We start from the raw sequence: 12306 nt of genomic DNA, 5'->3' as shown, positions 1-12306 counted from the left end.
AAATGTGTAAATTCTCAGCTGAAAAAGCCAAATTATCTCAACTTTCTGAATTATCTGAACTAGAATTAGAAGGAATGTTTCACTCTTCGACAAAGACGTCAGGGAAAGTTACCGCTGGCATCGTAACAAGATGGCGGACTCAAACCTTCGAAGGGAGCTCCTGTGAAAATCATTGGAAACCCTGTCGCAGCCGGTTATCATGACAAATTTTAAATGAGCATGTGCTGATAAATTGACCTTACTCTAACTGGGTGTCAACTAATAAACTCAATTTATAAATTAGAATGAACTTTTCAAAAGAAACGTCCGAATGTGAGTTCATTTTAAACATTAAGGGACAGTTCACCCAAAAATGAAAATTTGGTAATCATTTATTTACTCACCTTCACGTCGTTCCAAATGTGTATGAGATTCTTTCTTCTGTTTAACACAAAAGAAACCTAACTGACAGTAGCCATTGACTTTTGTAGTATAAAAAAGAAATACTATGAAATTCAGTGGTTATCAGTAACTGTCAGCTTAAGGATGAGTAAATGATGACAGAATTTTCCTTTTTGGGTGAACTGTCCCTTTAAGGGACCCCTATAAGGCTTAATATTTTAATCTGTGTTTCACTGAAACTAAAATACAGGACAAATGAACCAGATTTGTTTGTTTGTTTTTCACTTTATTAACTTTATCTACTGCTCAATGCAACACTAGTTTGTACAAGTAATTTGATGGCATACGTTACAATGATGAGCTGTCAGCGCTGTCTCAAAATGGAACCTGAACTTCATGAGATCATCAAAACGTTGAAAACACCAGTTCAGGTAGCGACGTCTGTCTTCAGCATTCAAAAATAATACTACCTAGATCCAGACTTCAGTGAGAACGGGCCATTCAATCAGAGATCCAAAATGAGCTTCAGTTCAAGCAAAAATCCAGAAATTATAAAAGAGAGGAGCGCTGACCTCTCAGAGTTGGCTAATATACCACACTCACACACGAGGGTCATGCTGGCACTCTCTGCTGCGTGCATGTGTGTGTGTGTGTGTGTGCTTGAGTGTGTGTGTGTGTGTGTGCTTTCCTGGCACAGGGTGTGTGTGAAGCGTCTAGTGCAGTAGTGTGGAGTTGGAGGTGTTTGTAGTTAGTGCATGCTTTATGCTGCACGCTGCTTGCAACTTTCTGCTTTTTTAGCTACCGCCGCTGGCTAGCCCCCTTATAGGGGTGAAAAGAGGAGCCGAGTGTGTAAGTCTCCTTCCGCCAGTACACAGCCTCTCCACCACCAAGACTCTTGCAGTGCCTCTTCGTGGCCACACATGGTAACTGGGTACCTCGCAGTCCCATGCTGAACTGCAGGGGATCTCGGAGCAGCATTGGGCCCCAGAGATGTTGTGTGCAGGCCCACCACAGGGTGGACATGCCCTGACGCCCGTCAACCACTGCCCCAGCTTTGGGTAAATAGCCCCACTGCCTTGTGGGTAAGCCTCTCGAGGCAAGGCTAAGGGAGCACACCCCAACAGAAAAGCAATGTGCTGGTGGTGCGCAATAGGTGGGCCTAAACAGAGCTAGGTACCGGCAACCTCCTGCAGCCAGGATGGGGAGCTGGTCATCCTGGGCTTACCCATGCTACCAGACCTACAGACCTACCTCATCATGGTGAAGATAGTGCTACTGGAGAGAGCGCAACCCCTAAAGCACTTTAAAAATTGGGGGGTTGAATATTACCTGGATCTACATCTGGTTGAAGTCTGACGCCGGGGGCAGGTTTGAATAGCCTGGGAGCTCTTAGTCAGAGCCCTGCACGTCAGCGGCACAGGGTATTGGTCGCTAACAGCCGGGGTTGAGTGGCAGCTGTTCTCGCAAGACCCCAGTGCGACTGAGCAGCCCTATTAAGGGACCGCACTGCTCACCTCAAGTTGAGGAAGGGTGTAGAAAAGGTGGCCTAAAAAATGCCCACTCAACTCATACCTGGACAGGATACCGCAACTGTCAGGTCATTCCACTTCTGCGGTCGAACAAAAGAAACAAATCCTACAACCTTAAACTGGAAACATGGAACATAAGAACTCTCCTGGACTCCTATGGCAGATCTGAAAGACCCCATAGAAGAACAGCACTGGTTGCAGCCGAGCTGCACCGCTATGATATCGACATTGCTGCCCTGAGTGAAACCAGGCTCCTTGATGAGGGGTCTCTAACAGAGGAGGGAATGGGTTACACCTTCTACTGGAAAGGCTATCCCACAGGTGGACAACATCTGCATGGTGTGGGACTGGCAATTAAGAACACACTACTGCCAAGACTCACTGAAACTCCTGTGGGCATCAGTGAAAGACTGATGACCCTCCATATCCCCCTGGTGAAGAACCGCTATGCCACACTTCTAAATGTGTATGCTCCAACTCTACCATCTGACAGTGAGTCTAAAGACTCTTTTTACCAAACACTGGATGAGGTTCTCCACCAGATACCCAAGAACGACAAGATCCTCCTGCTTGGAGACTTCAATGCTCATGTTGGGCAGAACAGTGGGATATGGAAAGGAGTATTTGGTAGGCATGGGATTGGTCAGGCCAACTCAAATGGCATGAGGTTACTTACCCTCTGCTCTGAGCACAACCTGACCATAACCAACACCATCTTCCAGCAAAAGACCAAATACAAAACATCATGGATGCATCCACATTCCAAACATTGGCACCTGATTGATACTGTCATCGTGAGACGTTGTGACCTCAGAGACGTTCTCATAACCCGGGCCATGAGAGGTGCAGAATGCTGGACAGATCATCGCATGATCATGACCAAGGTCCTCAAGAAAGTCTCCTGGCTCTGACAATATTCCTGCAGAACTGCTAAAACAGGGAGGGTATCTCGGCACAAGAACACTACATGATTACATCACCAAGGCCTGGGATGAAGAAAGCATCCCACAGCAATGGAGAGATGCTAGTATTGTAATATAAGAGCAAAGGGGATAGGGCCATTTGTGACAACCATAGGGGCATATCACTTCTTGCTGTTGCAGGCAAGGTCCTGGCTAAGGTGATGTTACAAAGACTGATCAATAACATCACAGAGTCTATGCTACCCGAGTCACAGTGTGGGTTTAGAAAGAACAGGAGCACAGTCGATATGGTCTTTACAACCCGGCAACTTCAAGAAAAGTGCAGGGAGCAACATAAAGACCAGTTTATGGCTTTTGTCGACCTCTCCAAAGCCTTCGACACTGTGCAGAGAGATCTCTTGTGGTAAGTCCTCCTCCGGTTTGGATGCCCCACTAAGTTTGTCAACATCCTCCATCAGTTTCATGATGGAATGACTGCTAGGGTGACAATAGGAGGTCAACAGTCTAGCCCTGTCCCTGTGCGCACAGGGGTAAGGTAGGGGTGTGTACTGGCACCAGTGCTTTTTAACATCTTCCTCATTCGTGTCACCCAGCTTCTCCACAAGGAAATACAAGACAACAGTGGAGTGACAGTAGCATACAGGCTGGATGGTAACCTATTTAATATCAAGAGACTGCAATCAACCACCAAACTGCACAGAGTGAGGATACTTGAGCTGCAGTATGCAGATGACTGCGCTCTCATATCTCACTCTCCACAAGACCTCCAGTCTGTCCTAGATGCAGCAGTGAGGGTGTATAGCAGGATGGGGCTGACCATCAACACCGCCAAAACAGTGGTAATCTGCCAGTGGAGTGCCAACATCCCACCCGCACCACCCATCTTCTATGTTGCACATGAAAAACTATCAATTGTGCCATCATTCAAATACCTGAGGAGTATTATCTCTGAAGACAATAGCATTGACAATGAGGTCCAGAACAGAATCAAATAAGCATCAGCTGCCTTTGGGAGACTCCTGCGGCAGGTTTTTCAGAACAAGAACCTTCATCTCAACACAAAAATATGCATCTACCAAGCAGTCTGCATCACCACCCTCCTCTACATGGGTTACTTACAGCCGCCACATCAAGTCCCTGGAACACTTCCACATCTGCTGTCTCCAGCGCATCCTGGGAATCACTTGGTGTGACAGAGAGCCTCACACTGAGATCCTGAGGAGAGCAGGCTGCAAGAGTATTGAGTCCACAATCACCCAGCACCAACTGCGCTGGCTGGGACATGTCATAAGAATGCCCTACAATCGTCTGCCCCGCAGAGTGCTATATGGCCAGCTACAACTAGGCCAGCGCTCTGCTGGAGGCCAGAAGAAATGCTTTAAAGACCAAATAAAAACAGTGCTTAAGAGGTGCAAAATAAAACCTGGGGACTTGGAGAACATGGCTGCTGACCGTAACACCTGGTGGCAGCGGTGTCTAGATGGGACCCAAGCACTGGAGGAGGAAAGGAAGTAAGGGACAACAAAGAAGGCTCAGGAGAAACACACCCATAAATACCAGTAACACCGATAGCATGTATATATGCCCCACCTGCAATAGAACCTGTGGATCCAGGATCGGATTATTCAGCCATCAGAAAACTCACCGTTAAAAGACAGAAGTGGACGTCATCATCGGATTCGATGGACAACCGCAAGCAAGTGTGTGTGTGTGTGTGTGTGTGTGTGTGTGCTTGTGTGTGTGCTTGAGTGTGTGTGTGTATGTGAGTGTGCTCTTGTTTTTGTGACACATCAGGTATTACAAGGAGAGGGTGACTTACTGTATGAGGACATAACCCATGTGAGAATGAGTTTTTTTTTTTGAGAAAGTAAAAATGCACAAAGTTTCCTGTGAGGGTTAGGGTTAGGTGTAGGTGTTGGTGTAGGGCCATAGAATATACAGTTTGTACAGTATAAAAACCATTACGCCTATGGGTTGAACACACTTTTCACAAAAACAAACATGTCTGTGTGTGTGCGTGTGTGTGTGTGTTCATTTGTGTGTGACAGATAGAACCTCACTCAAGCATGTCACTCTCTCACCGAGAAGTGAAACACTCTGTCTAACACTAAAACAAACATAAAATAAACTCATCTGGGTGTCTAAATGTCATCTATCCAAAATAAAATACATAAACCAACCCAAAACCACCAACATTTATATGGCACCAATTTAATTGACAAATAAAAATTTAACAATAAACCTTCATTCTCATTACTGTAATGCAAAATTTTGTGTTTTGTGTTTGTGTAATACAAAATGATTGTTGTTGTTGATTTGAATAGATCAACGTAAGTTACAGTAGGTATAGATACAGTATCAATAATTATCACCACACTGGACACTGATAACTGAACTAAAATGTTCCTCTGTAATTGAATTAATGTTTTCACAGTCGTAAACCCAAAGCTGCTCACAGTTCATGTACGTAGGTGCAGTCCTGCAGTGTTAAGTGTTTACTAAAGGACTTGATGGAGAAACATCACATCCTTTGTGTGGATTGAACACACAGCCCTTCAATTCCCAGCCAAGACACAATTCACTAATTCATTAAAGTCCACCAAGCCTCTCAAAGCAAACACTCTGTTTCAGACCAGCACTGCTGAAAATCATGTTCAAGTTTAGTGGCTACAGCAAAGGCAGTTTTAATAGTTTGACTATATTATTACAGAATCACAGGAATGACTATTTAATATCATCAATGCAGTGCTGGGTATATTACTTACAAACTGTATTTTTACTGTTACTGATTCCAAATTACATGACAAAAATGGTATTTGTAATGTAATACATTAAATTCCACATTTTAGGTATATGGATATTATGGGTTTTAAACTAATTTTTATGTGTTTTAAAGACCAAAGCTTTCCAAAGAAATTGTAATACATGGTTAAATGACCCACTGGGTGATAATTCAAATAATAATGTATGCATTCTTCAGTAGTGGATGCAATGTTGAAATGTTAAGAAATCATTTTAATGTTACTGTTCTGCATTTACAGTCACTTTTTAAATGTCTGGAGAAGACCTTCTGAATGTATGTCAGTAGTTGGCTATTTTTAATTGTAGACTAATTATGACTATTTTAAAATGTTATATAATCTAATTACAAGTACTTAATTTTTGGAATCTGATTATGTAATCCATATTGCATCTAATCAGTCACTACCCCACATAGCAAATGTCTTCTGGCCCAGATCTGGGCCACACAATCACTTTTCCCTCTGCCCAAGTACCGCAAAGACTGATGGCCCTGAAGTGGCCCAGAACTGGATTAAAGACTAGGGCCACACATGGGCCATAAACGGCCTGAATCTCAGCCAGTTAATCAACCTTAGGTGGCCCTGAAACAGGGCCAAAACAGGTTTTGTTATTGGTACCAATTCTCAGCCTTAAGTAAACAAGAATCCACACCTGAGCCTTATATAGCCCAGACCCAACCTAGACAGCAAACAGTTTCAGCCCAGATCCAGCCCACATCTGGCCCACATGGATTTCACGCGGGCCTGATCTGGGCCAACACTATATTGCTGTCTGGGAATACAGAATCTTAATAGTTCGTATTATTGCCTTGTACATTACGATAATCGCTCTTATTCATTTTGTGACCCTCCCTGCTTACCGTGGTGACGAGATGCATAGCAGATTGAAATCAATCAATGGCTGTTTGTCTGGTGGTGCCCACTGAATAACATAGGTTTATAGACAATTGGACAAGCTTTTGGGACAGACCTGACCTGTTGAAAAGAGATGGTCTTCATCCCTCCTGGGGTGGTGTCACTCTTCTTCTCTAGAAATATGGCACATAGTCTTAGTGTTTATACTTGACTAACTGGGGCCCAGGTCAGGAAGCAGACAGACTGGCTAAACCGACCGTCTGCTAGCTGCCTCCCGTCACAGAGGTCAGTTAATTCTCAGCACATAGAGACTCTTTCACCTAGATATCACACTATAGAGACTGTGTCTGTTCCCCGAACTAGAAAATACAAAAAACGTCCAAACCAAGTTAAGGTTAACAATTTAATTGAGGTTCAACAAATAAAAAAACAAATGCAATATGGATAAACAAATGATAAAGCTTGGCTTATTGAATATCATATCCCTTTTCTACGAAAACACTTTTTGTAAATAATATGATAACTGATCATAATATAGATGTGCTCTGTTTGACAGAAACTTGGCTAAAACCTGATGATCACATTATTTTAAATGAGTCCACCCCCCAAGATTATTGTTATAAACACGAGCCGCGTCTAAAAGGCAAAGGGGGAGGTGTTGCTTCAATTTATAACAACGTTTTCAGGATTTCTCAGAGGGCAGGCTTCAAGTATAACTCGTTTGAAGTAATGGTGCTTCATATAACATTATCCAGAGAAACCAATGTTAATGATAAATCCCCTGTTATGTTTGTACTGGCTTCTGTATACAGGCCACCAGGGCACCATACAGACTTTATTAAAGAGTTTGGTGATTTTACATCCGAGTTAGTTCTGGCTGCAGATAAAGTCTTAATAGTTGGTGATTTTAATATCCATGTTGATAATGAAAAAGATGCATTGGGATCAGCATTTATAGACATTCTGAACTCTATTGGTGTTAGACAACATGTTTCAGGACCTACTCATTGTCGAAATCATACTCTAGATTTAATACTGTCACATGGAATTGATGTTGATAGTGTTGAAATTATTCAGCCAAGTGATGATCTCTCAGATCATTATTTAGTTCTGTGTAAACTTCATATAGCCAAAATTGTAAATTCTACTTCTTGTTACAAGTATGGAAGAACCATAACTTCTACCACAAAAGACTGCTTTTTAAGTTATCTTCCTGATGTATCCAAATTCCTTAGCATATGCAAAACCTCAGAACAACTTGATGATGTAACAGAAACTATGGACTCTCTCTTTTCTAGCACTTTAAATACAGTTGCTCCTTTACGCTTAAGGAAAGTTAAGGAAACCAGTTTGACACCATGGTATAATGTGTAGCGGCCCCTCGGATATAGATTGATCAAGACGCAGAGAGTTTAAAACGGGTGTCAATTTATTACTTCCTCTCAACGAGCACCATGCACCTGGACGACGTGAAAACTACAGAATAAACAGAAATACAAAATGCTTCCATGTAGTTTCACAAATAATTTGCATATAAATCATCTTCACATATTAATCATGTTTACACCCAATATAAATTATTTTAACAAATGACCAATATGAAATATGAAATGTGTTTAAGCCTTTATGACAAATGAAATATCACATGCTTCTTTTAAATTAAACAGAATATATTATAATTGAAGAAAGAATTTACGTTTTATATTGATGACATGTGCAATAAACCCATAAACAAATGAAGTACTGACATTCTCTTTTTTTCCTTAAACAATATCCCTTTTGATAATAATAGAAACTCCACATATTTTCCTTCATACCTCATTCCGCTTTTCCAAGGGCGCTAATCAAAGAGTTTCTGCCATCAGCTACCTTGTGCTCTAGCTTGACACACCCTCACAGTTCGGAGCTCTTAAAAATAACATGTACGAGCAATACAAAAATAATAAAGTAAATTACAATGTAAACTCTTTCTTTACAAGATTCAAATGGATGAACATGATAAATAACTTCAGTGTTTAAGTGTTTTTACCGTTCTTCCGACGATATGTGAACACCACATTGTGACGAGAGAATAGCGGAAGTTTAGCGTCACAAAAAAAAAACATCCGAAAAAGAAAACAGCGCTTTTTCAAAATAAAAGCGGAACAGACAAAGCGACACTGTTAAACATATAATGCCTTAAAATATTAATATAAAATGTTATATATGTTGTATATATACGATGTAGGATATTAATGCGATTTATAAAGACATTTAAATAATGAGCATACTCGCACCCTAAAGAGAGCAGCCCAAAAAATGGAGTGCAGCTGGAGGAAAACAAAATGAACTACTTTACTTCTAAAATCGATACTATTAGAGATAAAATTTTAACCATTCAGCCGTCAGCTACATTATCGCATCAGACAGTGCACTATAGACCCCCTGAGGAACAGTTCCACTCATTCTCTACTATAGGAGAGGAAGAATTGTATAAACTTGTTAAATCATCTAAACCAACAACATGTATGTTAGATCCTATACCATCTAAGCTCCTAAAAGAGGTGCTTCCAGAAGTCATAGATCCTCTTCTGACTATTATTAATTCCTCATTGTCATTAGGATATGTCCCCAAAACCTTCAAACTGGCTGTTATTAAGCCTCTCATCAAAAAAAAAACACAACTTGACCCCAAAGAACTAGTTAATTATAGACCGATCTCGAATCTCCCTTTTCTGTCCAAGATACTAGAAAAGGTGGTATCCTCACAATTATATTCCTTGTTAGAGAAAAAAATTATATGCAAGGATTTCCAGTCAGGATTTAGACCGTATCATAGTACTGAGACTGCTCTCCTTAGAGTTACAAATGATCTGCTCTTATCATCTGATTGTGGGTGTATCTCTCTATTAGTTTTATTGGATCTTAGTGCTGCGTTTGACACAATTGACCACAGCATTCTTTTGCATAGACTTGAACACTTTGTTGGCATTAATGGAAGTGCATTAGCATGGTTTAAATCACACTAATATGACCGCCATAAGTAGCAGTGAATATGAAGATGTATCATATCGATCACAAGTGCAGTATGGAGTACCTCAAGGCTCAGTACTAGGGCCGCTACTCTTCACGCTTTATATGTTACCCTTGGGAGATATCATCAGGAAACATGGTGTTAGCTTTCACTGTTATGCTGATGATACTCAGCTCTATATTTCTTCGCGGCCCGGTGAAACACATCAATTTGAAAAACTAATGGAATGCATAGTCGATATAAAAAACTTGATGACGAGTAATTTCTTACTTCTAAATTCTGAAAAAAAAACAGAGGTGTTAATTATAGGACCTAAAAACTAGGATTGAGTGTAGGTTTCCTCTCATTTAGTAAAGTCATTCTGCTGAAACCTTCGCTCTCTGTAGCTCCGTTTAGACAGTAATATTGGTATGTAGGCTCCTTTTTTATGAGCCTTGCTAACCGTCTTTACCGCTGAGTGTGCTCAGATATCCACTCATTCTAGAGAGTCGTCATGGTGAGGCCTCCACTCTTTAGAGCTCCATCATTGGCAGTTATATGAGTTGTAGTTGAGTGTAGTAGATTGGTAGTTTTCCTCTCGTTAAGGGAGTCATCCCGATGAATCCTCTGCTCCCCAGAGCTGATGCTTGGGAAGTAAAGTACACACTCTAGGCATCTGTGTGCTTTCTGAAATCCATATAGTGGTAAGTGTGCACGTTGTTCACTTTTTCACTTCACAGTAAATTGGGCTCCACTCAACCAGTGTGTCTCTACTAAAACACTAAACAACACTAAACAGCGTCGCTCCCCTCAGCATTGAGGGTTACGGTTAGCAGAGTTCTTCCTTTCGGGCACTTTAGTTCTCTCCCCTTCTGAGTGGTTGAAATTCTTACATTTACATTTACATTTAATCATTTAGCAGACGCTTTTATCCAAAGCGACTTACAAATGAGAACAATAGAAGCAGTCAGGTCAACAAGAGAACAACAACAGTATACAAGTGCCATGACAAGTCTCAGTTAGACTAGTATAGAACGCATAGCCAGGTTTTTTTTTTTCTTTTTTCTTGTATGATAAATGAAAAGACAAGAAAAGGAAAGGTGCTAGTGTTAGTTGGTTAAGTGCAGGCGAAAAAGATGAGCCTTTATATGTTTCTTGAAAATGAGTAAAGACTCAGCTGTATGAATTGAGATTGGGAGGTCATTCCAGCAGCTGGGCACAGTCCAGGAAAAGGTCAGTGAGAGTGATGTTGAACTTCTTTGGGATGGCACCACAAGGCGTTGTTCACTTGCAGAGCGCAAACTTCTGGAGGGCACATAGGATTTAACCAGTGAGTTTAGGTAAGTTGGTGCCGTGCCAGTGGTCGTCTTGTAGGCAAGCATCAGTACCTTGAATTTGATGCGAGCAGCTTCTGGTGGCCAGTGTAACCTGATGAGGAGAGGAGTAACATGAGCTTTTTTTGGCTCATTGAAGACAACCCTCTCTGCTGCATTCTGGATCATTTGCAGAGGCTTGACAGTACATGCAGGAAGAGCCAGGAGAGCATTACAATAGTCCAGTCTGGAGAGAACAAGAGCTTGGATAAGAAGTCCAAGGGCGTTCATTTCACTCCATGGGCGTTCCTCCATGGGGAAGTCGTGGCCTAATGGTTAGAGAGTTGGACTCCCAATCGAAAGGTTGTGAGATCGACATCGCAAAATAAATTATTTCCACAACCGATTAAAAACATGTTTTGAAAAATGTTGAAATATTTGTAGTTATAAATACATTGGGTTACACATCACACTTGCATCTTTCCAAAGTGTAAATTGATTTATTTCTCTGAAATGCAACTGTTAAGATTTTACCAAAGTTAACACTAAAAAAAACGGTGAACACTGAGCCACTGAAACCTTTCATTCATATTTCTGACATTTTCAAATCTGATGGGGTGGTGGAAATGACAAGGGTAAGGTGGGTTATGGCGGAAATAACATTTCAGATATAAAACCTGTAGCAGAATTATAAATGATGGAAATGCAAAAGTGAGTCATGACCTCAATGTGTAAAACAAAATTAATCTCAAATTCAAGTTTGAAGTTATTCTTATTTTTATTTCAAACAGGGATAGTGAGGAACTCAGTGAAGGTACAGGCCCCTGACCAAGCAACACATGCAGCTGATGCTGAAACTGCATTAGGACGAACAGTCGAGGGGAGTCATGGCCTAGTGGTTAGAGTGTTTGACTCCTAATCCTAGGGTTGTGGGTTTCAGTCTCAGTCCAGTAATACCATGACTGAGGAGCCCTTGAGCAACACACCGGACCCCAGCATAAATGATGCCCACTGCTCCAGGTGTGTGTTCACAGGGTGTGTGTGTGTGCACTTTGGATGAGTTAAATGCAAAGCATGAATTCTGAATATGGATCACCATACTTGGCTGGCTGTATATCATGTCATCTGCCAAACCCTGAATGAAGTTATAATTATATATTCAGCACCGATTCAGGAAAATCACTACTAGTTTTGTGTTCCTCTTGTCAGAATACAAAAACTCAAATGAGAACAGAGGAGAAAAGAACAAGAGGTCCATCAGAGATCTGATTACTGACACACGAGTTCATCTATTAGTTACCATCTTCGAGTTTGTTTGAAATGAAGCTTGTGATTTTCATTATTCTTAAGTAAAATGTAACTCACCTCTTCTTCAGGGCTGCTGGTCTCTTTCTCACTGGTATTGTTCATTCTGGGCCAGAAATATGAGATTAAACTCATGAGCTTGTGCACGTCTATCTTCTGGCTCGAGTTCGATTTACAGGAAACCTTATGGTAACATTCTCTATGAAG

General features: G+C 41.3%; 1 pseudogene; it reads left to right on the top strand.

Annotated features, from left to right (window-relative positions):
- The first annotated feature begins 734 nt into the window (after positions 1-734).
- LOC127973005 (uncharacterized) lies at positions 735-4348 on the top strand (annotated as a pseudogene).
- Positions 4349-12306: the final 7958 nt, after the last annotated feature.

The sequence above is a fragment of the Carassius gibelio genome, chromosome B15 (assembly GCF_023724105.1).
Source record: "Carassius gibelio isolate Cgi1373 ecotype wild population from Czech Republic chromosome B15, carGib1.2-hapl.c, whole genome shotgun sequence".
NCBI lineage: Eukaryota > Metazoa > Chordata > Actinopteri > Cypriniformes > Cyprinidae > Carassius > Carassius gibelio.
Note: the sequence above shows the minus strand (reverse complement) of the source record. Positions and strands in the feature narration are given on the sequence as shown.